At 41.9% G+C, this 27,733-nt stretch overlaps 1 protein-coding gene across 2 annotated transcripts in view; it reads right to left on the reverse strand.

Moving 5' to 3' along the window:
- RHOJ (ras homolog family member J) overlaps positions 1-27,733 on the reverse strand; it is a 128,102-nt gene that overhangs the window by 50,557 nt on the left and 49,812 nt on the right. The gene's annotated exons all lie outside the window — the stretch shown is intronic.

Below are 27,733 nucleotides of genomic sequence, written 5' to 3' on the forward strand. Positions count from 1 at the left end.
TGCCTCGCCCATGTACATTCTAAACCAAGTTGACAGCATAATTTCCAAATGAAAGGTAACCTTGGGCTGCAGTGATGGCAGATGGTCTTAGCCAAGTCCAGATTTCTCAACAGAGATGAATATTATTGGTGCCACCAGGACACTCTGTGGGCTACCCACCCATCCTTATTCAGCTCTGGAACACCAAGCTTCTGATGAGAAAGAATGCTGGGCCCCTTTTTCATTAGTTATTGCCTTGTTTTCTTTGGTTTGGGACACCTTTCGGGGCACAGAATTGTGTAAGTAGCTTGTCTATTAGAAATCTCTCTGCTTTGAAATATTTATAAAACCCTAAAAACAGAGGATATTATCATACCTATTAATACATGTTTTTATAGTCTATAAAGCAAGGCAAACAGTTAAATGAGAAGGGCTTAGTGTTCATTTTGAAAAGTTTTTTAAAATTAGATATTCCTGTGCTTTAGCACAATTGATTCAATATGAGTTTGAACTTTAGTTGCAGAAGACGTTGTATAGGTTCAGTCTTCCATACATAAAGGGTGTTTAGAGGGTGACAAGTAGTGAGTTTGACTTACTCAGTAGCTTACTGCTTTGCCAAGGAATTGTGCCCTGAAAATGAGAAGCAAAACAGGGATAGCAACCACTCTGTACATGTCTGGAAATGAAAGTCTCAACTTGAAACTAAACTGAGATTGAACAGATTGAATGCAGGAGTAATAGAATTCTTTTCGTGAATGGAAAGAGCAAATTTAAATTTCCAAAAAAAAACTGAATCGCTTTTTGGAAAAAGGAAATAAAATATGAAGAAAAGTATGAGTTTTTTCTCTTGTTAAAATGTGCAAATTCAATGTGAAGATGATTTTTGAGTCTTTCTATCATTAGCTGTGCAGGAAATGAAAGATAAACTGAACAGCAATCTTTTATAACCGTATCTCTAACAGCCAAATTCTCTAGCCTGCTGCTTAGAGTTGCTGATTCGGTGTTGATTTTACTTTTATTTCTTTTCAGGTTCATGGGCTACATGTATACAAGGAACTTCTTAATGGCTCATTCTTTGAAAAGCAAAGCACTTGTTTAAAAGCACTATGTCCCCAGACACTGGGAACTATTTTTCTAATCTACTCAGATCAACATGTGTTCAGCTTGATAACATGGCTGCAACCACTCAGATGACCTGTTAAATGTGCATTTTAAAATGGTGAACCCAGCTCCATCCACCCCTGGTTACCATGCTGACAGAAGGGCGTTTAAACGTTTTCACTTCCTTTCACAAGTCAGGCTAGCCACAGAAATGGAGGTGAGGCTGTGTGGCCCAGAGCTCTCGTCCTGTTTAGTTTTTCCTCTTCATGCACAACGGCAGAAGAGAGCCCAATCAGATATTTCTGAAATCTGTCTAAATGGTTTCTTCAGTGACCAGTTCACTAACTTGTCATGGATTAGGCATGAAGGGAGACATCCAGCTATTACGGCATGGAACCTCGAGTGAGCCCAGTACGTGCAGGTCAGCGGCAGCTGTTCCAGAGACCCCTTAGACTGTCTCATGACATACAATCCCGGGGCCATCTGTGGAGTGATTCCTAGAAGTCAAGTCATCCTCACTGCCCCACTGGGCACTGCAAATATTCCTAAGCAATGGCTCTGACCTATGTTACTGGAGCCCTGGGGCACCTGCTCAGATATTCCTTGCTTTCTCGGTCATTCTCTTCAGTCTGTTTTTCCTCGGGCCTCACCCTTTTCTCCTGTGGCAGCTTTGATCCCTGGGAATTTCTCCAGGCCTGAAGTGAGCACAGGAAGGTGAAGTAGTGGGCGGAAGGTCTGGGCAAAGCTTTCTTTTTCCTCTGTTCTTTCCTTCTTCAAGAGTCTACCGGGTTCCTGGACTGAACTCAGTGGTGGGAATAGAAAGACCAGATACAATTCTTCCTGCCATGGAGCATGGAGACAAGTGGTTTCCTGGCAAAGCGTGGGCACTGTGCAGTGAGGCATGAGCTGTGTCAGGGGCAGTGTGAGGGGTGTGGGGGCCTGCGGCAGGGGCGCTGCTGGCTGTGCACGTGTCTGCACACACACACTGCTGGAGCTGGATCAGAAAAGGCTTTCTGAGCCAAATACGAAAAGAGAAAGTCAAACTATCCTTCTTTGCTGACAATATGATTCTATACCTAGAAAACCATAAAGACTCTGCCAAAAGGCTCACAGAACTGATAAATGACTTCAGTATAGGTTCAGGATACAAAAATCAATGTACAAAAATCAGTAGTATTTCTATACACCAATAACATTCAGGCTGAGAGACAAATCAAGAGCACAATCCCGTTTACAATGGCCACACAAAAATAAAATACCTACATCTCTACAAGGAGAACTATAAAACCCTGCTGAAAGAAATTATAGATGACACAAACAAATGGAAAAACATTCCATGCTCATGGATTGGAAGAATCAATATTGTTAGAATGGCCATACTGCCCAAAGCAATACAGATTCAACAGCCTTCCTGTCAAACTACTGTAAACCAAAAATAAAATTCTAAGCCCCCCAATTGACTGAGTGGAACCCTCCTCTTGGTTAAGGGCATTCCAAAGTAAACCTGAAAAACTAGGTCAGGCCATGATGGGAAGGGGGACTGGGTGGAACATGCCTCATCATACTCTCCTCCCTTTGGAATTTAGGCACAGCTGACCAACATTAACATGAAAACAGAGGTCTTGTGACTGACAAAACAGACTCTGTAGTAATAAGACACCAAATTGCAACCTGACTCTAGTATAGCATCACATGACAGAGAACAAGCCTTGAAAGAAGCCAAAGTATTTTCCCCTAAAATATCTTTGAGACATTTTGAAATGGCCCTGAAAAACTGTCTCTTGTCTACAATCCATAGAAAATTCATTTCCCTTTTCATGTCTTTTCCTGATCCAGGAGAGATTTAACTAAGAGTCTGGCACCTTTTAGGGTCTGACAAGAGACACCTACCATTTGTTCTCTCTGAAGCCTGCTACCCACAGGCTTCATCTATATAACTATCTATCTATAATACAGATAGGTTGCAGAACCTTGGTTTCTGCAACTCTCCTTATCTTAACTACAAACATTTATTTCTGTTGACTTCAACTTTTCAGGCAGAGCTTAACCCTTTCAACCAATTGCTGATCAGGAAATCTTTAAATCCACCTATGACTTGGAAGCCCTTGGGCTTTGAGACGTCATGCCTTTCCAGGCCTAATCAACATATACCTTACATGTACTGATGTATGTCTCTGTAACTTCTGTCCCCCTAAAATGCATAAAATCAAGCTGTAACCCACCATCTTGGGGACATGTTCTCAGGACCTCCTGGGGCTGTGTCATGGGTCATGGTTTTTACATTTGGCTCAGACTAAATCTCTTCAAATATTCTACAAAGTTTGACTTTTTATCATTGACACTAACAGTGTCATTTTTTACAGAATTATAAAATACTGTTCAAAATTTCATGTGGAATCAAAAAAGAACCTGAATAGCTAAAGCAATTCTAAGCAAAAAGAACAAAGCCAGAGGTATTACATTACCCTACTTCAAACTATACTATATGGCTACAGTAAACAAAACAGTGTGGTACTGGTGCAAAAACAGACACATAGACCAGTGGAACAAAATAGAGAATCCCGAAATAAAACTGCACACCCACAGCCATCTGATGTTTGATGAAGTTTACAAAAATAAGAAATGGAGAAAGGACACCCTACTCAATAAATGGTGCTGGGATAGCTGGCTAGCCATATGCAGAAGAATGAAACTGGATCCCTACCTTTCACCATATGCAAAAATGAACTCAAGATGAATTAAAGATTTAAAATAAGACCTCAAACTATCAGAATTCTAGAAGAAAACCCAGGAAACACCATTTTGAACATTGGCCTTGAGAAAGAAATTATGACTAGGTCCTCAAAAGCAGTTGTAACCAAAACAAAAATGGACAAGTGGAACCTAATTAAACTCAAGATCTTCTGCACAGCAAAACAAAAACAAAACAAAATGAACTATCAACAGAGTAATCAGACAACCTATAGAATGGGAAAAATATTCACAAACCACACATCTGACAGACGTATAATATTCAGAATCTATAAGGAACTTAAGCAAAAGCAAAAAAACTTTCTAATAACGACATGAACAGATACTTCTCAAAAGAAGATATACAAGTGACCAACAAACATGTTTACGAAAAAATGTTCCACATCACTAATCTTCAGAGAAATGCAAATCAAAACTATAGTAAAATACCATCTCACACCAGTCAGAATGGCTATTACTAAAAAGTCAAAAAACAACTGATGCTGGTCAGACTGTGGAGAGAAGGGAAACTTTATACACTGTTGGTGGAAATGTAAATTAGTTCAGCTATCGTGGAAAGCAGTTTGAATATTTCTCAAAGAACTTGAAACTACCATTTGACCTAGCAATCCCATTGCTGGGTAGATATCCAAAAACAAAAAACAAAAAACTGTTCTCCCAGAAAGACATATGCACTTATATGTCCATTGTAGCACTGTTCACAATAGCAAATACATGAAATCGATCTAGGTGTCCATCCAGGATGGACTGGATAAAGAAAGCCTGGTGCATATACCTCATGGAATACTATGTAGCCATAGAAAGAATAAAATCATGTTCTTTGTAGCAACGTGGATGCAGCTGGAGGCCATTATCATAAGCTAATTAATGCAGAAACAGAAAACCAAGTACTGCATGTTCTCATAAGTGGGAGCTGAACATTGGGTACTCATGGACACAAAGATGACAACGATAGACAGTGGGGACTACTAGAACAGGGAGGGAAAAAGAGAGGGATGGGTTGCAAAACTAACTATTGGGTACTATGCTTACTACCTGGGTATGTAGTAAGCATAGTACTCAGGTGATGGGTGCTATCATACCCCAAACCTCAGCATCATGCATGATACCCATGGAACAAACCTACAGATGTACTCCCTGAATCTAAAATAAAAGTTGAAATTGAAAAAAGGAAAGGCTCTCTGGAGGAGACGGTGTCTGAGCTGAGTTCCTGAGGATGTCCAAGAGCTACCCAGGGTGCACTGGGGCAGGAACAGCTGTGGTCCTGAGCTGGCCAAGGTGCACTGGGGAAAATGATGCCAAGAAGGTGGGCACACAGGGTGGGGCTGCCCTAGCTCACTAACTGAGGCTTCATTCTGATGGCTTTGTTAAGCTATGAAATCCTGAATTATTCTTTTCCTCAAAATGAGTAAAAGAGAAGGACTTAAAATAATTTCCTCGAGTTAAGGCAAAATGGTGGGGGAAGGGAGGACACCATTTTGGGTGTGGAAGCCATGTTGGATGTTCAGCTTTGCTGTGTAGTGGCTGTCTAGTCTGTCTATGTGTGGGGTCACTCCTGCTGGAGGAATCCTAAAAGAGGGGACCAGAGCTTGTGCTCTTAACATTTCATTTCCTCTTTTCTGCCCTTTTATTCTCTCATTCTATCAGAAGGAAGATAAGTAGATCACGCAGTTTATGCCAGAGGACGTCAAGGGACAGCCAGAGATAGATCAAGTGTCAATCAAACATTGGGGGTTATAGGGGTCACAGCTTTGTGAGTCCTTATCTTGGACTAGCAGTGGATGCCTTATTGCTTGCCAACCTGTGTCCTGTGAGGCTTCTCAATTTGGAAATGAGTCAGTCACACCTGCACAGAAGGAAGGTACTGTCATAAAATGCTAATGGTAAATGTAGTGAGGTTCAAAGAGCAGGATCTTTCAAGTCAGATAGTTCTGTATTTGAATCCTATTGCTGCTATTCATCACTGTAATGACCTTGAGAAAGTCACCTATGGTCTCTGAGACCCTCTTTCCTTATCTATTAAAAATGGGGGATAACATCACCTACCAAAGAAAGTACTTGTGAGGAGGAAATTAAATGAGAAAATGCCCAGCACATAGTCTGACCTATGGTGGGTGCTAAACAACTGTTATTTTTCCTCTTTCAGCAAATGCTTATTGAACCCGTTCTAAGGACAAGGACTAGCCTGTCTTGCTCTGCACTGAATACTCAGTGCACATTAACTGGCACATGGTGTGATCTTAATGTTTGTGAATTACTAGTCATTTTCTACCCTGTAATAGGTATTTAGATCTGTCTGATATTCCCCACTGGACAGGAAGATCCTCGAGGGCAGAGTCTCCATGCCCAGTATATCCCACAGTACACAGCCAGTTCCTGGCATACACAATAGATGCTGAATACACAGTGCGGATATAGAGCACTGGGGGCAGAAGGAAGTTCTTCAAAATGTGCAGAGGGGCAGCTTGAAGCTCCTGGCAAGATTGGAACTGCTGGGAAGGGCTTATAGCCAGCAAATCTGCCTGGCAGACAGTGGTCAGACTAAAATCTCAGATCACCTTCTATCCCTGGAGCTATTAGTGTTGTTTTCTGAGCTTAGAGAGGTTTTAAAGAGAGTAGGTCAAATGACCTGCTAATGGCTCAGATGGTTCTCTCAATAAAGTGTGAAAAGTTGTCAGTGACCTGGTAAGTATGTAAAATGAAGGTCCTTTTCCCCAAATCCATTGAACTCTTTGCTCTCTTGTCTGTCTTCTTTGAGTGAATTGGAGTGGTTAATTTTGTGACTTGGTGTGAGATGCTAATGAAGTCTAAGTCCTGGTCTTGCTGTCTTGAGTTTCACCCAGAGAGAAAATAGCTCAGGTAGAACTTAACGTCTACTTCCCTCAGCATTTCAGTTATCTCACAAAACAATGTGTGTTCTGCAAATCTGGATGAGGAAGTGTCGGTCATGCCAGTAAACCATCAAAGTCCCTTCCTCATTGGGTTGGCTGTCTCGGCTGCCAAGAGTGGTCTTTTGAAGTCAATATTATGAATATAGGATGGCTTTCAAGAGAAATGTTGGAAATGTCAGGTCAATTACAGGGATGCCTCCAAGTGCCATTCAGTTGCTAGCACATAACCAGCTGTCTGCATTCTTATGTCTCGTGTACTGTATTTGCCAGGTAGAATGAGGCACACTTGACTATGTGGTGTATGTAGTACCACAAAGCTGCTATGTTGGAGGAAGAAACACTGGATTCTGGATATAGCAAGAAATATAATTTTAGGAAAGTTAAAAACACAACTTTCATGCAAATATAGGATGAGCACATAGCAAAGATTTATTAACTCGTTTGTGAGTGAACCTGCAAGATGGTAAATCTTGTTCAAAGAACATTTTGAAGAACTAGGCATTTATAATATTTAAAAAGCAATGTTAGGCCAGGTGCAGTGGCTCATGCCTGTAATCTCAGCACTTTGGGAGGCTGAGGCAGGAGGATTGCTTAAACTCAAGAGTTTGAGACCAGCCTGGGAAACAAAGTGAGACCCCGTCTCTACAAAACATAAAAAAGAAAAACTAGCTGGCCGTGGTGGTGTGCATCAGTAGCCCCAGCTACTTGGGAGGCTGAGGCGGGAGGATGCTTAATCCCAGGAGATCAAGGCTGCAGTGAGCCATGTTTTTGGCACTTCACTCCAGAGCTTGGGTAACAGAGTAAGCCACTGTCTGGAGAAAAAAAAAAAAAAAAAAAAAAAAAAAAAAAAAAAAAAAAACCAGGAAAAAAAGATAAAAGGCAATGTTAGCATACGTGGTTAGTTTCAATAGAAAACTGGCTATTGTCCTATAGAAAAGATAACTTTTGATGTCGTTTCCACTAAATTGGAATTGTTTGCATCTCTGCTCATCAAAATTTACAAGTTAACATGTAACTTCATAAAGTCTAAGCTTGTAGTTAATAGCAGAGATAAACGAAAGTATTTCCCTTAGATAATTAATAATTAATTGATCCTTGAGGGTGAGGGTGCACAGCATGACACTGAAGGGACATGTTGCATGCTTTTGGCCTTATATCCCAGTTTCAAAGGCTTTTTATAATGCCTGAATTTAAAAAAATGTAACTTTATTTTAGGTGCAGGGGTTCATGTACATGTTTGTGACATAGGTGTATTGCGTACTGATGGGGATTGGGCCTCTAGAGTGTACCCATTGCCCAGATTGTGAACACTGTGCTCATTAGGTAGGTTTTCAACCCTTGCCGCTCTCCCAGTGCCTGAATTTGAGTCCATGTTGCTACTCATTTTGTGAAATGATGGGAAGTAGTCACTGGGCCTCTGTCTCACCCGGAAAGTGAACAAATTGTGTGTACCCTAATGGGGCAGAAGAAACTATATGAAGTCAGGGGTAATCATCACAACTGGGCATCTATGCATAGAGGGCTGCATGAAATGGAGAATTCAGATGAGCATTTGTAATTCTGACCCTCATCATGCTGACCGAGTATCTTCAGCAGCTTCCACTGCCCCTTTCTCATCTGAACTGATCCTTATCTCCTGCTCCTCTTCCTTTTCTGTGGCCTGGACGATCCTGTCCGGGACAGTGACTCACTTAGTTCCAGCGTTTGCTCCTGCAGGCTGCTTGTGTGCTTTTTTGACCTGTTTTAAGGCTTATAGACATTCATGTAACTTTGATAAGGAACAAACTCACAAGCATCAGGGTTGAAATTCTCTTCAAATCAAAATAAGTTAGCAGTTAATATGAAACTAGAAACAATGCATTTACATAAATATGAGTGGTGGTGAGTTCTTTCCTGGTAGAGTTTCATTCTTCTTCTTAGTGCTGCTGGAAATTCTTCTCCCCCGTGCACACCAGCTTGCCTCAGCCAGCTCCCTTGTTTACCTTCTTTGCAAAGTGTGCCTCTTGTCACCTGAGCTTCAGGCTGTGTGTACATGTGAAATGAAAGTTGTTCAGGGAAGTCCCTTATTTGTTGTGCTGGCATGAGGTCCTGTTTTCACAGAACAAAGATGGAACAGAAAGCCAAAGAGGTTTCCCGAGAATATGTTAGGATTTTGAGCTGAGGGCTTGCTTTCCTTAGGTCCTGTATATTCATCCTGCAATAATGCGAGTCCCATTTGAATAGGGTAACATACAAGTGCCATGCACTTCCAGTCTTGGTCTTGTTTCTTTTCTCCTTTAGATATGCCTATTGTGACTTGTGATTTGGCTTATAGTTGTGCCAGTTTGTTGTTGTTGTTGTTGTTGTTGAGGCAGAGTCTTGCATTCCAGGCTGGAATGCCGTGGCATGATCTCAACTCACTGCAACCTCCGTGTCCCGGGTTTGAGCGATTCTCCTGCCTCAGCCTCCCAAGTAGCTGGGACTATAGGCACAATCCACCACGTTCAGCTAATTTTTTTTTTTTTTTTTTTTTTTTTTTTTTTAGTAGAGATGGGGTTTCGCTACATTGGCTAGACTGGTCTCAAACTCCTGGCCTCAAGTAATCTGCCTGCCGCGGCCTCCCAAAGTGCTAGGATTACATGCGTGAGCTACCACGCCTGTCCAGTTGTACCAATTTGTAACTTCCCTGGATTTTAAAGCAGGAGAACTGGTTGGAGACCCACTGTGAACAAACTCTTGAACCTTGAGCAAGCTGCAACTTCCCTAAGCCTTTATTTTCTTATTGGCAAAATGAGGTTCATTTCAGGGCAAAGGAGATTATAAATATGAAAGTTTTGTATGTCAAAACTTACACAAATGTAAGGTGGCATCATTGGGCAAATGGCTTCTGAATTAACAATACCTCTGGGAACAGAGCTTCCTGGAATAAAGTTGCCCTGGTTCTGGGGTGAAGTGGATATTTAGGGAAAGGTCTGCCCTTTTCAGCACCTGTTTGATGATGGAGGAGGAGGAGGAGGAGAAGGAGGAAAAGGGAGAGGAATTTGCCTAGTTCCAGGACTCTGGGATGAAGCCAAACCAAAGACAGAGCCACAGTCACAATTCCAAGACATCCACATCCTGGAATTTCAGTCTTGCTTGACCTCACTCTTCCTTCCTCAGCATTTATTTGATCTCCACATCCTGCCAATTCCACCTGCTATTTATCTTTAGAATCCGACTCTTCCTTACCATCCTCTTAGCTGTCCCCATTAGCGCCCCCAGCCCCACCTTGTCAATTGCAAAAGTTTTCTAGTCGGCATCCCATTTTCCAGGCTCATCCTCCGTCCTTCCTTTCCTCACTGCAATCAGACTAACACAGCTGCAGCTCCCAATCATCTCCAAGATAACATTCAAATACCATCTAAGAGCTTACAAAGTCTTTGCAATCTGGTCCCTGGCTTACCTTTCCAGCTCTCTTTTATGTTTTACCCTCCTACAACCCAAACTTCTTGCAATGTGTTGTATTCGTGATGCCTTTGCTTAAACTGTTCCCTCTGGAATTCTGGAAAAGAAATTCTGGAATGCTTTCTCCATACTCATTAGCTTGGAAAACTCCCACAACCTGGAAAACTCACTTCCATCATGCTTCTCTGATGCCCCCCAAATATCTTAAGCCTGTTTTGTGTTTACTCATCCATATCATAAGAAGCAGTGTATTATTTATTCTCATGTCCCAGGGTCTAACATAGGCTGGGCATGTAGCTCCATAAATATTGGCTGAGTGAATGAAAGTGCATTATACTCCAACCCAATTGAAGGTTTTCATGGAGGCATCTATTTTCTCGCGATGAGTCCTTGGCATTTCCCAAAGGGTCATCCGTTAGCTTTTCTGGACACTTAATGGCAGAATGGGTCACCAGCAACGACATTAGAACGGGCTCACCTGCTGTGAGGGGATGCCATGGCTCTGCTAGGTGGAATCTGTGTTTGGAACTCTCCTCCACTTCCCAGTCAACTTTCACCAGCTACAAGGCTACCTGACTCAAGGCCAGCGGGGCAGGACCCCTGGCAAGATGTCTGAGGTTCCAACTGAAGCCAGGCCAGCCTGACATTAGCCACAGAAGACAGGGGAGTTGTTTTTTAAGTAAGACTTTGGGAAGAAGTGACCGAGTTATAAGTTCTGATAAAAGTGGAATAGTACATTCCTGTCAATAGTTTTTGAAAATTATTAGACTTCTAAAAATTATATTAGATGCCAGCTATACCTAGTTGGAAAATGTGATGGAAAATATCTTTTTCACAATAACAATAAAAACTATAAAGTGTCCAGGAATGTGCAAGACCTTCATGGAAAAAAAAAAAAAAAAAAAAAAAAAAAAAGCACACCACTTTGCTGAGATACCTAAAAGAAAACAAATAGAAAAACAGCTTATGTTCTTGGGTGGAAAGCTTCATAGTGTAAAAATGTCAGACGTTCTCAATTTAATAAGTTTCAAGTCATTTCAATAGGACTTTTTTCAGCTGGAAACATGACAAAGTGATTATAGTGGCCGTATGAAAAATTAAACTGGTGAGAATAGCTAATAATGAAGAAGAATGGCAGGATGTATATGTTAACATAGATGGCATACTGTATTGTTAATGGGTATTATAGTTTTACTAATTAAAGCAGTTCAGCTCCAGCACAATAATCATGGAAATAAACAGGATTTTCTGTCTGTCACAGTGCCTATGTGACATATGTAAGGTTTTGGTGTATGATAAATGACATTTCAAATCAGTGGGAAAAGAAGAAGTAGTCAATATATTGTATTTATCCAATTGATTACTATTTGGAAATAAAAAAGACTTTGAAAATACAAAAGCAAATGATGAAATCTATAAAGAAAAATATGGATATATTTGAATTTAAAAAAAGAAAGGTAAAATAGGTCATTGGATGGGGTTAAAAAAAAGAAAGGTAAATATACTGGGAAAATGGTTATAACATATCTCCATATATTATCAAAGAAGATTGTATCTTTGATACATAAACAGGTTTTGTAATTAATAAGGATTAACCCAAAAGAAAATAAGAAAGAATACAGACAATTTACAAAGAAATAAATATAAAGGGCAAATTAACATTGAAGTGAAAACAATTTAAATTAAAGAGAGATACCACCTTGGGTCATTCAAACTGGCAATGCTGAAGAGAAGAAATACCCAGTGCTGGTGAGTGCATAAAGATGTGGACACTTCATACTGCTGGAGAAAATGCAAATTTATGGCTTAATTTTTTTGGAAAGCCATTTGGCAATATAGATCAAAAGCCTACACAGGAAGCATCTTTTTCACATTTGACTCGGCAATCTTATTTCTGCAGTGTATCCCCCATGACAGAATAAAAGCTAATGTAGTATTGATATAAGTAGAGGGCATTTGGTAATTACGGTAAAATAAATCTGTGCATGTGTACAACAATGTGTATATGTAAATCTATTCATCATCAAAGTGTTTATAGTAGCTAACAGTTGGAAACCATTTACACACTCAACAGTCAGGGACTGGTCCTCAGTAGTTACCGAGCAGCCTTAAGACCGAACCTTTTAAAAAATAATGGGGAATGTGGTAAAATATTCAGGATATAATGTGCAGATAGCAGGCATAAAGTTCTACATGTATATGTAAAATAACCACAGAAAACACTTTATTTTTTCCATTCTTTGCTATCATGAACCTGTACAACAGTTAGAAAAACTAGTATTTGGGTGTGGTTATTGTGCAGTTGTTAATGTATATACAGATTGGATTAAATGTCATTTAACTTACCTCCCGTCACTTAAATTCTATCATTTCTCCTATATTGACTCTCAGAAGCTTTCATCTTAGGCTTATCTAGATTTATTTTAGGATGTAAGACCAAGCTTATAATTTTACGAGTAGAATGTGTGATGAATAGGTCTGCTGCAGTGGAGCTTTATAAACTATGTATTGCAGAGCAACTCATCTTTTTCAGAAAACTATGATGAACCACTAATGCTCTACCTATACTTGCTTTCCAGAGGTACTAAGGAAATATTGTGCATTTGAGAATGTGGGAATCTGCCAAAATGTATTAGTTATAAACTGAAAGAAATATGTGAGCTGTAAAGACAACAATAGTAAATTGGTTCTAAATATAGCCTTTTATTGACAATGTCTAGGCACAGTGAGATAAACTAGCCAAGTGAATATTTAGTGTGTGTTTCTGCTCTCAATAACTTCTTTCCCAGATGATTACAATATAATTTGGGGAACATTAAGCCATTTTTCTCTGTGTCCTACTTTGGTGCATGGTTGTCATCCTAAGATTATATTTACTTGCCTGTCTCTTTGTTATTCGGTCCTAGAGTTTTATGTATTGGTGTTTTTCCCTTTATTTATTTCATTTATCTTTTTCTAATATCCCCAGCCAGAATATGGGTTCTTTTTAGGTAACAAATATAGGTTCTTTTCAAATAAAAATAAGGTAACCTTATTTTTTTATTTCTTAATATAGGTCAAGAAATATTCATATCTGCTGATTCACATTTGATGGTTAATTATGATTGGGGGAGGATTATACATATGATAATTTGAGATAAAACAGTGGTTGGATCCTTTCTGTAATAAATATATGCAAGACCATCTTTCACTGTTACCTTTATTACTAAGTATGTTCTCAGAGTTTGTATAAGGTAAGAAGTCTACCACTTCTCTGTCCTTGTTCACATTATTTTTCCTAATTGTTTTCCTTCAAAGCACCTACAAATAAAAATATAATTTTTGGGATGCTTATCAGCAACATAAAGTGCATGGTTAGCTAGTCCTCTTAAGGAGAGTTTCAAAGTTGGTGAAAGGATGCACTTAACGTTGACTCCCTTCAGAACCTATGTTATGCGTTGTCACTGAAAGATAGAAAGATGCCTTGTGCAATATCTGGCTCCTGGGATCAATAGTCTCACTAGATTAGCAGTCTGAGGATTCGAGTTGTTATTCTTGGCTTTGTTGATGCTTTTCTGCCCGGTTTTAGGTAAGGTACGATTAATTCACTAGAGTTTCTGTGCATTTAAAGGCATTTAAGGCCGAGGCAGGCGGATCATGAGGTCAGGAATTTGAGACCAGCCTGGCCAACATGGCAAAATCCTGTCTCTACTAAAAATACGAAAATTAGCCAGGCATGGTGGTGCACACCTATAATCCCCAGCCACTCAGGAGGCTGAGGCAGGAGAATTGCTTGAATCCGGGAGGCGAAGGTTGCAGTGAGCCGAGATCATGCCACTGCACTCCAGCCTGGGGGACAGAGTGAGACTCCATCTCAACAAAACAAAACAAAGCATTTAAAAAATGCAACTCAAATATAAATGGGAACCATGTGGTACATTCTCATGGTGGCTTCACATACAAGGAAACACTCAGTACCTGCAGCCAAAAATACTTGTAAACCATTCTGATCTCACCTGAAAGATAAAGACACCAGAGGGCATTCAAATCCTGAGCCGTAGCACTGCTTCTTAAAACCACCTTCTTCTCAGTACTTTTCATGGCCTGTCACAGCCTTGAAGCTTTGCTTCTACACTCCTTAGCAGCAGGCCTTTGTAAAGAGTTTAGTTTCCTTTCTGGCAACTCAGGAAAGCCCAGGGCATGACTGGTACCCTCATACTCTCTTTTGGGCTGTTGGGGAGAGGAAAGCTGGGTGGCCAAGGGTGCTTTCTCTCTTCAGTCAAAGAAGGGGAAAGTAGAAGGAGGGGAATGATGATAAACTTTTATAATTTAATACTTTTTCTTGTAGTCCCAACATAGAACATTTATAATACTATACACATACACACACACACACACATATATATATACACACACAGGTCAAGGGGTTATTTGCTAAACTCTCTTATTATACTAACCTCATATCTTTCTCTTGGAACCTGTAGATACTCAGCTGCGTAAAGTATGACACTGTCAAGGCTAGCATGGGTGGCTGAAACTGCACTCTCTATTAGACCAGAAGGTTAAAGGCTCCAGGGTAGGAAAGGGAATTAGAAATAAGATGACAGCCCTCTTTGTTTTGTTTTTTGTTTTTTTTTTGAGATGGAGTTTCGCTCTTGTTGTCCAGGCTGGAGTGCAATGGCGTAATCTTGGCTCACTGCAACCTCCACCTCCTGGGTTCAAGCAATTCTCCTGTCTCAGACTCCTGAGTAGCTGGGATTACAGGTGCCTGCCACTACACCCGGCTTATTTTTGGTATTTTTAGTAGAGACTGGGTTTCACCATGTTGGCCAGGCTGGTCTCAAACTCCTGACCTCAGGTGATCTGCCTGCCTCGGCCTCGCAAAGTGCTGGGATTACAGGCGTGAGCCAGATGACAGCCCTCTTGGAGTCAGTCACTAATGGGTTACAGGCAAAATGAGGTTGTGCCAGGGAGCCCTGCGGATGCGGGGTTGAGACTTCCCTTGGATGGGGGGGATGTGAAATCGCCTCCCCTCCTCTGTCCTCATGGAGTAAGGGATTCAGGACCTGGTGTGGGAGTAAGGCTGGGGAGGGGTGGTATTCAGTGGCTTTGCCAGTAACTACAGAGAAATGATAGCCTTTTGAAAAAAAATCAGAGGAGGGGAAAAAAGTCATATTTGCTGGGGAGAAGGATGGGGTCGGTGGGGAAAGAATATGGTAAGAAAGGAAGGAGGATGTAGGGAGCCGTGGGCTACAGTAACCTGAATCCATCTTTGAAAGCACCTCCTAAGAAGAAGGGGCTGGTTCAGTCTGGTTTGCTAGGCTGTCCGGGCCTGGCTCACAGCTTCCGTGGTACCTTCATTGTTGCCCTAACCTGACCTGGTCACTCAGATAGCTCTCTGACCTGTGACCTCTCTCTGCTTCCATCAGTCTTGACCTATGACCCTTCATCTGGGAAAACCCAAATGAATTCTGGAGGATTGTTAAACTTCTTGTCTGAGCTGGCTCTGCCTGGAAGGGCAACTCAGCTTGAGCTGGGCTTGGTTCTTGAATGGACAGGGGTCAGGGATGCTGGGGACTGGGTCGGGGCAAGCTGATAAAGAGACTTTTTTTTTTTTTTTTGGAGACAGTCTCACTGTGTCTCCCAGGCTGGGGTACAGTGGTGCGACCTCAGCTCACTGCCACCTCCAGCTCCTGGGTTTAAACAATTCTCCTGCCTCAGCCTCCTTAGTAGCTGGGACTACAGGCATGTGCCACCATGCCTGGCAAATTTTCTTTTCTTTTTTTTTTTTTTTTTTAAGACAGAGTCTTGCTCCATCGCCCAGGCTGGAGTGCAGTGGTACAATGTTGTCTCACTGCAACTTCCACCTCCCGGGTTCAAGCAATTCTCCTGCCTCAGACTCCTGAGTAGCTGGGATTACAGGTGTGTGCCACCATGCCTGGCTAATTTTTGTATTTTTAGTAGAGACGAGATTCATCATGTTGGTCAGGCTGGCCTCAAACTTCTGACCTCATGATCCGTCCGTCTCGGCCTCCCGAAGTGCTGGGACTACAGGTGTGAGCCACGGCACCTGGCCATTTTTTGATATTTTTAGTAGAGACGGGGTTTCACCATGTTGGCCAGGCTGGTTTTAAACTCCTGACCTCGTGATCCACCTGCATCGGCCTCCCAAAGTGCTGCTATTACAGGCGTGAGCTACTGTGCCCGGCCAAGAGACTCTTGTCACTTTGGTCCAGCCTATTCTTTCCTGGGGGGGACTGATACATTACTGAGCCCTGCCCTCCAAGAAGGGACTGGCCAAGAGACAAAGGATGTTACAGAAGAGCCACGTGTAGGTATGACTGGGGTGGGCTGCAGTAGCATACTGATTACCTTTGCTGTCGCTCTGGCATCCCTATCTTGTGAAGCTTGCGCTTCTCCCTCTCCTCCAATCACAAATTTCTAATGAGGGCTATACAGTGGGACTGTGCACTCTGATCCACAAGCTCTTGCTTAAAGGACAAATGTCTAGCAGAGTATTTGGCCCACTGTAGGGATTCAACAGATGGACAATAAATAAAAGAATATTTTTAGTCACGGAGATGCCGGTCCCCAGTTGGCACATAGTGCAGGGAGTAAGTGACATAGGGATGAGTTGTGGAAGCATGTGGTTGAGGAATAAAGGATAAACACGTGGCCAGGCATGATAGCTCACACCTGTAATCCTAGTGCTTCGGAAGGCCAAAGCAGGAGGATCGCTTCTTGAGCCCAGGAATTCAAGAAGAGCCTGGGCAACATAGCAAGACCTTGTCTCTACCAGAAAAAAAAAAAAAAAAAAAAAAAAAGCCAGGTGGCATGCACCTGTACTCTTAGCGACTTGGGAGGCTAAGGCAGGAGTATTGCTTAAGCCCAGCAGTTGGAGGCTGCAGTGAGCTACGACTGGGTCACTGCACTCCATACACTCCATCCTGGGCAACAGAGCAAGACTCTGTCTCTTAAAAAAGGTAAAAAAAAAAAAAAAAAAAAAAAAAAAAAAGGATAAAGGTGCCATAATGATTTGCAAATGCCCCAGTGACACAGAATATCCTTCTGTTCATGGTAGAGTTGGCATTCTTGGTGAAGTCAAGGCAAGAGCCTCTTCTTAAGGCTGCAAGACATGTGTGGCTCCAAAACAGAGACAGGAAAGCTCACACCTGGATTGGTGGTCCTTCAGTTGAGTGTGAGACAGGGCAGAAGGCAGGGCTGGAGCTGTTTTCTCCTCCTGCTGCCATCACAAGTGCATTTGAATCAGGAGCCTGGAGTGGGGGAGGGTAAGGCTGCGGGGAGGTGGAGCTGGGTGGTGGTGGTGGTTCTTGTTAATGTGAAGGTTCTAACTCGGATGGTCTGGTGGGCCCTGAGAATCTATTTTTCTGATAAGCTTCTAGGTAGTGCCCTTGCTACTGGTCTGCAGACCCCACTTCAAGTGATAAGGCTCTCATCCTTCCCTTAAATGTAGCTTCTCTGAGCCCCTAAGGTGTTGACAGATACGTATAAAGGAAGCAGTGTATTCCACAAAGGAAATGCAGAAAGGAAACTGGGTCAGGACAGCAGCTGGAGTGCTCATCTTTGCCCCATCACTGGTCGCCAGATCTTAAGAGGGTGGGGACATGGTCCCAGATGAATTCCTGTAGAGAGCTGCAGGGACCTGCTGTGGGAAGAACCTCCCGAGAGGGCTGATGGTCACCTCAGGGAATTTGAAGCATGGAAGGGACTATGGCCAAAAAGAGATGAAAGAGATGAAATTGTAACAAAGTAACCTTAGGTCTTGGAAAAATTTCTCTTGCTCCCCTGGGTCATTATTAAGGGGTTGATGGCCTCAACATTTGAGAGTATGAGTTAAGGGAGGAAAGTGAGCAATGGGGGCCAAGAAGGCTGTGAAAAGGGCTGCTTTTCTGTTGTTTAGTGCAATATTTCAGTAGATTGTACCCAGCAGCTTGGATCGCTATAAAAACCCAACGTGCTTTCTACTATATGGGGACTTCAAGAGTCCTTTTGAAGTTCTGTGACATAATTTTAAAGATGTGCTTCTGGACCTGTGGAAGTACCCACTGTTGTTCTCTGCCCATCTGTCCATCTGTCTACCATGGCAGCCTGTGTGGGTATGGCTTTAGGAGCAGCTGGGGAAGTCACACAAGTTTATCTTCTCTGGGTGAGCTCCGCTTTCCCTGCTTTCTCCTCCCTGGCCTTAGAAATTGGTATCCTGCTTTTCTCTTCTCCTTGACTAAAATCTATTCAATTTTCTTTTTTTCCGCACACTGAGCTACTACAAATGCTTAATAACTAACTGGACTGTGAACTCCTTACAGACAAAGAGAAGCCTCTAGGGCCCAGCACAGTGCCTTACAAGTAATGAATATTCAATTAATGAGGTTTGCTGAATGAATGGATGGCTTAAATGACCCCCCCCTCCAGGAGCGCATATATTTCACAGGGGATCACATCAAATGGATAAAGCTCTGCTAGGGGTCTCAGGAGCATCTGGTGGACTAGAGGGGAGTTGTCGAGTCTTGTAGCTTTCCCAGCACCCAAAAAATCATAGCAGAAGACCATGGTGATACTTTCTGGTATGCATGCCAGGAGATACAGTTGTTGAATTGAAACTGATCAATTCTAGAAAATAAGGAAGCCTATTGAGCCCCCGGCTTGGGCTCACTCCAGGATAGACAATGATGGAGTGTTTGGCCATTTCCCAGCACTGACAGCCAAGACAACGGCTGATCCGGTCCTGCGTGAAATAAAGCAGCCATTGCAGTTGTCAATTTCAGGACCTGGGGGATCGGCTCAAGACCTTGACCCCCAGTTCTGCAAGGGGCTGGCTCTACCACCACTCCAACCACTGTGCTGCCTGGGGGCACTGTGGGGGACAGTTCTAGAGCTGAAGCGACTCTGCTTCCAAATCTGACTCCCAACCAAGAGACAGAGAGAAAAACAGAACACACCTGCTAGTTAGGTTCCAGACTTAAGAATTAGTGAAAATAGGCCGGGCGTGGTGGCTCACGCCTGCAATCCCAGCACTTTGGGAGGCCAAGGTGGGAGGATCACTTGAGGCCAGGAGTTTGAGACAGTCTGGGCAATGTAGTGAGATCTCATCTCTAAGAAAAATCTAGCTACTTGGGAAGTTGAGGCAGGAGAATCATTGAACCCAGGAGTTTGAACTTACAGTGAGCTATGATTGCACCATTGCACTGCAGCCTGGGCGACAGAGTAAGACCCTGCCTCTAAAAAAATTATCTAAAACCTATATGCTTTCAAAGCATTCAGGGAAGTGTACTTTTAGCAGATGGAGGAATTAGGAGTTGGCATGTCCAAATGACAGCCTTAGGCTCAGGACTGATAACAGACAAATTGAATGACCCCTTGCATGATCTTGAGAATGATAGAGGGCTTCATCTTTAAGAGTTTATAAGAAAAGAAAGAGTAGGCAAGTGATACAAACAATTTCTATACAGATCCAGAGCTAGAAATATTGTCTAAAAATCCAGCCAAATCCCAACCTAAATAGTTACAGAGAATTTTGTAATTTGTCTGTTAGAAATTATCTCATATTCATGTTCCTATTCTTAAGAGATGCTTCTATCAGGTGTGGTGGCTCATGCCTGTAGTCCCAGTTACTGGGAAGGCTGAGGTGGGAGGATTGCTTGACGCCAGGAATTTGAGAACAGTCTGGGCAACATAATGATACCCCATCTTAAAGGAAAAAGAGATATTTCTTATTCCATTTTCATGTCCCTTTCCTGATGCTGTTGCCTTTTTGGGAAGGCATGGAGGAGCGAAGGGAGAAGATTAGGAGATGGCTAGGAGTGAGAGTCGGGGGCATGGGGGATTGGGGGACAAGAAAGACAGTAGTAAATTCTAGGCAGGAGGAATAACAAGAGCTTCTTTCATCACAGCTGCACACTAGAGGACTATTGATTCGGAAGGATGTTTTTCTCGGGGTTAAAACAAAGTTTTGAAAATATCCCTGGGCTACTTTTTCAGGATGAAAAGTATTTTATATCATGTATTTGGGCTGAACTGTTTGAATTCATGAACTGGTCTGAATGGATGATACTGGATACTGAAGATCGTAGATAGTTCTTGGATATGGTTTTAATCACATCCTAAATATATACCTTGGCCTATCCACAGACCTCTAATTATTTGACATAACTGTTGTAGGTGGAATAATGGTCCCCCAAAGATGCCCACATCCTAATTCCCGGAACCTGTCAGAGAAGATGATGTCAGAATAGAAGCAGGGGTTGAGGTGCTGTGGAAGGGCTCATGAGCTATGGAATGTAGGCAGCCTCTAGACACTGGGAAAGGCAAGGAATGAATTCTGCCCTGGAGCCTTCAGCAGCTCTGCTGGCTCCTTGATTTGAGTCTAGTGAAACACATTTTGGACTTTTTTTTTTTGAGACAGATTCTTTCTCTGTTGCCCAGGCTGGAGTACAGTGGCGTGATCTCGGCTCACTGCAACCTCTGCCTCCTGGGTTTGGGTGATTCTCGTGCACCATCATGCCCAACTAAGTTTTGTATTTTTAGTAGAGATGGGGTTTCACCATGATGACCAGGTTGGTTTTGAACTCTTGGCCTCAAGTGATCAGCCTGCCTCGGCCTCCCAAAGTGCTAGGATTACAGGCATGAGCCACTGTGACATTTTGGACTTTTGACCTCCAAAATTATAAGATAATAAGTTGTGGTAATTTGTTACAGAAGTGATAGAAAATGAATAGAGACTTTATCTTATAAAATATTTACTAAATAAATGTTATTAAGTCAATGATGTTTGGCAGAGAGGACCCCCTTCCCCTTGACGTAATGTTTCCATGTGAAGGAAATCACTTAGGGTCAACACACTTGGCTTTGAATGCCCCAGTGGAGTGAGAGAATCATCTGATTGGTAAATCTGGGAGCAGTAACTGGGTGTGCCTTGCTCAGCACCTTCCCCTTTCTCTTTGGGTTTGTCTACAGAGAGCTTGTTGAAGCTTAGGTTGGTGTTCCTCTTTCAGGAAAAACACACTATTCCTAGAATTGAGATTGTGAAAAATTCTTTTCTACAGGTTTTTGTAAAGAGAAGACTTACAATAATGTAGTGAACAAGGTCCTAAATGTGATCTTGAGTAATTGTGGCTATATACTTCAGAAGCTTTTTCTTACAATGTCCTTCAGTTTAAGGAAATGGTACAATAAAATGTACTTCTTTTCTTTACACTTAATAATTATTTATTGAGAATCTACTATGGACCAGGGGCAAAGCTGGGTGCGAGGGCATGCATGGGTGAGGAAAACAGAATTATCCTTGCCTTCAGGGAGCTTGTAGTTTGGAAGGGGAGCCAGATACTGTACAAATAACTGCTTGTTAGGAAAATATAAAATAGGACTCTAAGGGAATGTAAAACAGGAGGCTCACTTGATTTTTTTTAACTTTAATTTTTTAAATTAATTAATTAATTATTTATTGTTGAGACGGAGTTTCATTTTTTTGCCTAGGCTGGAGTGCAACGGTGAAATCTTGGCTCACTGCAGCCTCTCCCTCTCAGGCTTAAGCGATTTTTCTGCCTCAGCCTCCCGAGTAGCTGGGATTACAGGCACCTGCCACCATGCCTAGCTAATTTTTTGTATTTTTAGTACAGATGAGGTTTCTCCATGTTGGCCAGGCTGATCTTGAACTCCTGACCTCAAGTGATCCGCCTACCTCAGCCTCCCAAAGTGCTGGGATTACAGGCATGAGCCACTGCACCCCGCCTCTAGAGGCTCAGTGTAGATTAGGGGTCAGGGACAACCCCTTTGAAGACGTAATATGGAAACTCAGCCCTGAGCAATAAGTTGAGTGTGTAAGGCACAGTGTTTTTGTGCACAGTGGAAAAAAGTCCTTGTGTATTTGTGTGTGTGTGTGTGACATTCTAGGCAGAGGAAAAAACACATACAGAGGTCCTGAGATGGGAAAGGCGTGGGGCCAGGCGCGGTAGCTCACGCTTGTAATCCCAGCACTTTGGGAGGCCGAGGTGGGCAGATTGCTTGAGCCCCAGAGTTTGAGACCAGCTTGGGCAACGTGGCAAAACCCTATCTCTACAAAAATTACAAAGATTAACAGGGCGTGGTGGCGTGTGCCTATAGTCCCAGCTGCTCGGGAGGTGGGAGGATCACCTGAGCCTGCGTGGTTAAGGCTGCAGTGAGCCACGATCGGGCCACTGTACTCCAGCCTGGATGATAGAGTGAGGCCCTGTCTCAAAGAAAAAAGAAAGGTCAATATGGCTGGAGTGCAGTGAATGAGGGGAGTAAGCAGACAATGGCCTGGAGAGCTTGTATATTTTATAGCTTGGGAGCATATTACAGTGGCCCGGGGAGAAGATGATGGTGGCTTAGAGCAGGTGGTAGCAGTAGAGATGTGGGCGATGTGTCTAGCTGCGGCAAAAGCATGCACGGATGGGTGGCTTGCCATTCATGTGGAGAACATTTCCCCCTATTTCTGAATTTGATTTAATCCTGGGTCAACTTTAACTGTTTCCTAACTGATTGGCTACAGCATTTAAATTGGTTGCTTGTGCAAATTTGACACACTTCCTAGGAGACATTATCTTTGTCTCTAACATGGTTCTACTGAGAGCAGTGGTTCTTAACATTGGTTGCACCCTGGACCAATTACAACAGAATCTATCGATATTCAGGTATTAAATGATATTTTGGGGTTGAGACCTAGGTATTGATATTTCTTAAAGCTCCCGAAGTGGCCAAGGATGAGAACCACTGACTTAGAGCATTAGATTGATGGGGTATAACATGTGAGCTTAGAAACAAATCCGGTATTTAAGGTGGAAAACAAGATTGAGAAGGAATATTTCTACTAACATGAGGTTCAAATGGAGCTATTTTCAGTTTTCTCTAACTAGGTCCACTTGTTAATCAAAATTAAACTATGATTAAATGAGAAAACTAATATCCTTGCAAACACTTGAACTTTTAGCAGCTCTTGTCAAATTTATCCGAGATCCTGAACTTTATAAATAAAGGTGAATTCTTAGGCACTGCATGAGTCAAGGTGTAGACCAATTGGACATGAAAAGTTTCACCTCTAAATCGCTGCCAGAGGCCAGCAGTGTTGCGCATATGCTGGCTGCTTGGTGGTAGTTTTTAACAGAACACTCGGCTTGCATCCTGTTGCTATGGGAAGATTCCCAAGACTATGCACTTGTTAGCCCTCATCTATCAGAAATGATTCATGTGTGTGCAGGTTTGGTGAGTTCCCATTATTCTGCCAACTCTTTAGAAGCTTTTAGCTCTGTAAGGACATTTAGTGGACGTGTCTTGTTCTTTCCAGCATCAATTTCATGCCTTCTTTTCTTTCCTAAAAGTGCCCTGAGCTTCTCAGTCATATGCAGTGGGCTCTGACAGTTTGCAAGAATGGGCGCTGATGAGCTTAAATCTGTTGTATATCCCACGTCCTTGATCACATTGATTGCTTAGGCACTGGTACATGACCCGAGTCAGACCAACTGGGACCAACAGGACTCAACTCTAGGTCCTTTCTTTGAGTGAGGATGGAGATGGGGCGAAGTGGGGAATGGTTCCTCTTTCTGACCAGTAGTGCATAAGTAAGGAGGTAGCTCCAGGAGCTGCTGGGAGCCATCTGGGAACTGTGAAAAGAAATTTATCTGAGAGTGGAAGCAACCCTGAGAAGGCAGGGCTGAAAGATGTTGTGTGAGTAATGTTTAAAGCTTCATCTGAAGCTAGGACTCCCCCTGTAACTTGTAGTGATAAAGGGACTGTGTCTGCCTTGTTCATTCTGTGGCTCTACCATGCCAATAAATGTCTGTTAAATAAATGAATGGTAAACAGAGAAAGACAGCAATGTCAGGAAAATAAATCAGTATTGAGTTTATATAATTGCAGAAGAAAAGACCATTCTATTAAGGGCCAAACTCCCATCATTTTTCCTGTCTCTGAAATCTACTCGAAATAGTAAAATATGGAATTCCCTTCTGGATACCTTAGAATGACAAAGGGAGCTAAAAGGGAAAAGAGCTGCAATAAATAATAAATCTGGCACTGGAATGGATGGGAGGGAGCAAATTCTTTTTCCATAACACTAGTATGTAGGGAAGTCTGACTCAGATTTAAGGCATGTAAGTCAAGGAGTTCCAAAACTTGAATATTTTATTATTTCCTTAGCTCTACAAATGTTCCACTTCTTTTAATTGCATTTTCCTTGACATACATTTTCAAAAACTTGCCCACATTTGAATTTATAGAATTACTGTATTATAAAAGAAAATATGTATATGTTTTGATACACTACTCAAGACTAACACACCTAGTCAAAGATCCATGTCATAATTTATTAATATGATACTTGATATGGTTTGGCTGTGTCCCCACCCAAATCTCATCTTGAATTGTAGCTCCCATAATTCCCACATGTTGTGAGAGGGACCCGGTGGGTGATAATTGATTTATGGGTAGTTTCCCCCATACTGTTTTCATGGTAGTAAGTCTCATGAGATCTGATGGTTTTATGAGGCGTTTCCCTTTTCACTTGGCTCTTATTCTCTGTCTTGCCTGCTGCCTTGTAAAACGTGCCTTTGGCCTTCTGCCATGATTGTGAGGCCTCCCCAGTTAGTGGAACTGTCGGTCCATTAAACCTCTTTTTCTTTTTAAATTACCCAATCTTGGGTATGTCTTTATTAGCAGCATGAGAACAGACTAATACAATACTTTATTAGGAGCTATACCTTATATGAGGAATTTATCTTATTTCACACATAACCAATAGGTGAGAAGAGGGCAAAATAGATCCTACCAAAAGCCATGATGACGCCCCATCATTATTCTACCCAAGGGCACATTCAAGTATGAGAAGGAGACAATTTACTTTCATAAGTGGGAATAAGGATAGTTCGCATTTGCTAATAGAAACTTAGTAGTCTCTTACAAGAGAATTTACAATGAAAATGTTCATAATTTCTTCTAAGTTATAGTTTCTTTAATTTTTTTCTGTATATATTTTTTTCACCTACTTGCTAGAACACACTAGATTATAGGGCTACAGGAAAGAGAAAAGTAGAAACTGAAGAATGATGAAAAGAGGGTAGCCTGCAAAAAAGAAAAGTTTTAATTTCAAATTCCATGCTTTGAAAGCTCAGATACATTTGGTGAGCAGGGAAACACCACTGGAGATGCTGTTCTAGAAGGCTGTTCTTCCAAGTTCATTCCTTAAGGGACTTGTTGAGGGTCAAAAGAGCCTACATACTACTTACTGTTTGCACTCAGAAAACTTGTGTATTATTTCAACACACTTCTACCAACTTTTGCTTAGTCTTTGCTCTGGCTACTCCATTCTTCATTCTTCACCCAAGATCAAGGCCAAGATTCCTTTCTCTCCTAGAAGCCTCCCAGCCTAGATCCATGTCTTTCTGATTCCAGACTTGTTCTGAATCCCCTTCCAATTCTGTCTCAAAATCTGTAAAATGGAGCTGGGTAAGAATGTAGGGAAGAGTTAAAATGGATTAATGAATTAATGAATTAAAGCCCCATTTCCACTAAGGGCTGACTCTAAAGCCCTCTCTCATAAACCTGTAAACAGGTTGTGATCTAGTTTGTCCAGCTGAATTTGAAACCTGGAATATATTTATCTGCCCACCCTCCATTCCTTGCCACTTCTACATTTAGATTCCTAGGCTAGCTCACAATAGTGCACAGTAAAGCTGACTTCTTATAAATATATAACAAAACAGAAGGTTTTCTTACTCCACATACTGTTACACTGAAAACATTGTGAAAATTTTAATTTCAATCCTAGTGGTCAAAGAAAAACAAGGTGCAAGAGATAGGAGGAGAGAGAGCATCATATGAATAATAGCTAATATTCATGGCATGTTTACCGTGTAGGTGCCGTACCAAGCGCTTTATGTGAATTAGCTCATTAATTTCTTACTTTAATAGTACAAGAAAAAAAGAGTCTCAGATTTTGTAACTTTTCCAAGAACACAGTAGTAGTAAGAGTTGGAGCTGGGAATAGAACACCAGTTTGTCTGGTTTCAAAGTCCAGGCTTTACCTACGATGTGGTTTTTATAGAGATTCCGAAGAAAACCTCTGGATGCTTACAAGGCTCTTGATTATCACCGGCTTATTATTAAGCCCAATTTCCCTGACACTCTAGACTTTTAATTTTTATCTTTGTTGTTGTTGTAGGTTGTGCTGTTTACTTATACATGAAATGGGAGGGATAAGAAATGGCCCTCCCTCTTTTAAGAGATTAAAAGAGAAATATTTCCAATACTACAGTGAAAGGTAGTGGGTTAGAGATGAGTGGTGAGTAGAGAGGTCGTGAGAGAGAGGAGGGAGAAAGTGAGTAGTTAAGAAGGTGATGGGAACCAGACATGGGGTTGTGTCCTTCTCTGGAGCTTGGCCCAGCAACCTGGGCTGTTGCCAGGAGAGAGCTGGGGTGGAGGAGGAGAATCAGGAGACTCCTAAGCTGGGTCTTTGAAACACCAGGAATCCTTGCACTATGGAGTCTCCTTTGGGTTTATGAAAAGGTCATAAATCATCTAATAATAACATTCATTACTTGGTTAATAGGTGACAGAGCCAGGATTAGAAATCAGGTCTGTGTGAATTCAAAGTTTGGGCTCTAATCACCCCCTTCTTCTGATGACTCTGATGGTCTGGGCCACTGTGCCTGTGAATGTCTTCTATTGAGTAGCGTCTATGGGTAGTTAAGGATTTTAGGCGTGTCCCAGATCCTTCGGTTTGTAAGCATTTACCAACAACGAGATCATAGTTCCAGATTTGTACATTGGTCTAAGATCAGATTTGTACAGTTATAACCCTTCTTTTTCTTTTTTGAGACAGGGTCTTGCTCTGTCATCCTGGAGTGCAGTAGCACAATCATAGCTCACTGTAGTCTCAAACTCCTGGCCTTAAATGATCCTCCCTCCTCAGCCCCATGCCAGGTAGCTAGGACTACAGTCATGTATCACTATGCCTGGCTAATTTTTAAATTTTTAATAGATATAGGGTCTTGCTATGTTGCATGGTGCCCAGGGTGGTCTCAAACTCCTGGCCTCAAGTCATTCTCTTGCCTCCTCAGCCTCCTAAAGTATAGGATTACAGGTGTGAGCCACTGCACCCAGCCAAGAAAAATTTTTCAATAGTATACCCTGTGTATTGATGTAGCTAGTTGTGTTTTCTGCCTTTTCTTTTTAATGAAGCAAGACAATCTTGAACTTCTTTTCTATTATGAATTTGTATGTGATAACTAAAATGTCGTGATGCTCAGACACAACAGCACCGAAAGAGTTGAAGTTGCTTCAGTACCTGGATACTTACAGAGTTTTTTAGAATAAGATGGAAGCACTTTGGGTTTAATATTTCCAAATATATGATGGAGGAGGTGAGGGAATGTTTGGATTTTAGTTATTCAGCAACTTCTACAGTTAAAGACAGTGATATGCAGTGAGGGTCATATAGCCAGTAAACCCGGGGTACTGTGTGTAAATTCATGTTTGTTGAACTCCAAAGCTCATACAGTTTTCAATATGCTGTGCTGCTTTTGGAGTGTGTGAACACACGTGTGTACACACAAATACCCATGTGTGAGTGGACATAATCA

The sequence above is a fragment of the Rhinopithecus roxellana genome, chromosome 5 (assembly GCF_007565055.1).
Source record: "Rhinopithecus roxellana isolate Shanxi Qingling chromosome 5, ASM756505v1, whole genome shotgun sequence".
NCBI classification, from domain to species: domain Eukaryota; kingdom Metazoa; phylum Chordata; class Mammalia; order Primates; family Cercopithecidae; genus Rhinopithecus; species Rhinopithecus roxellana.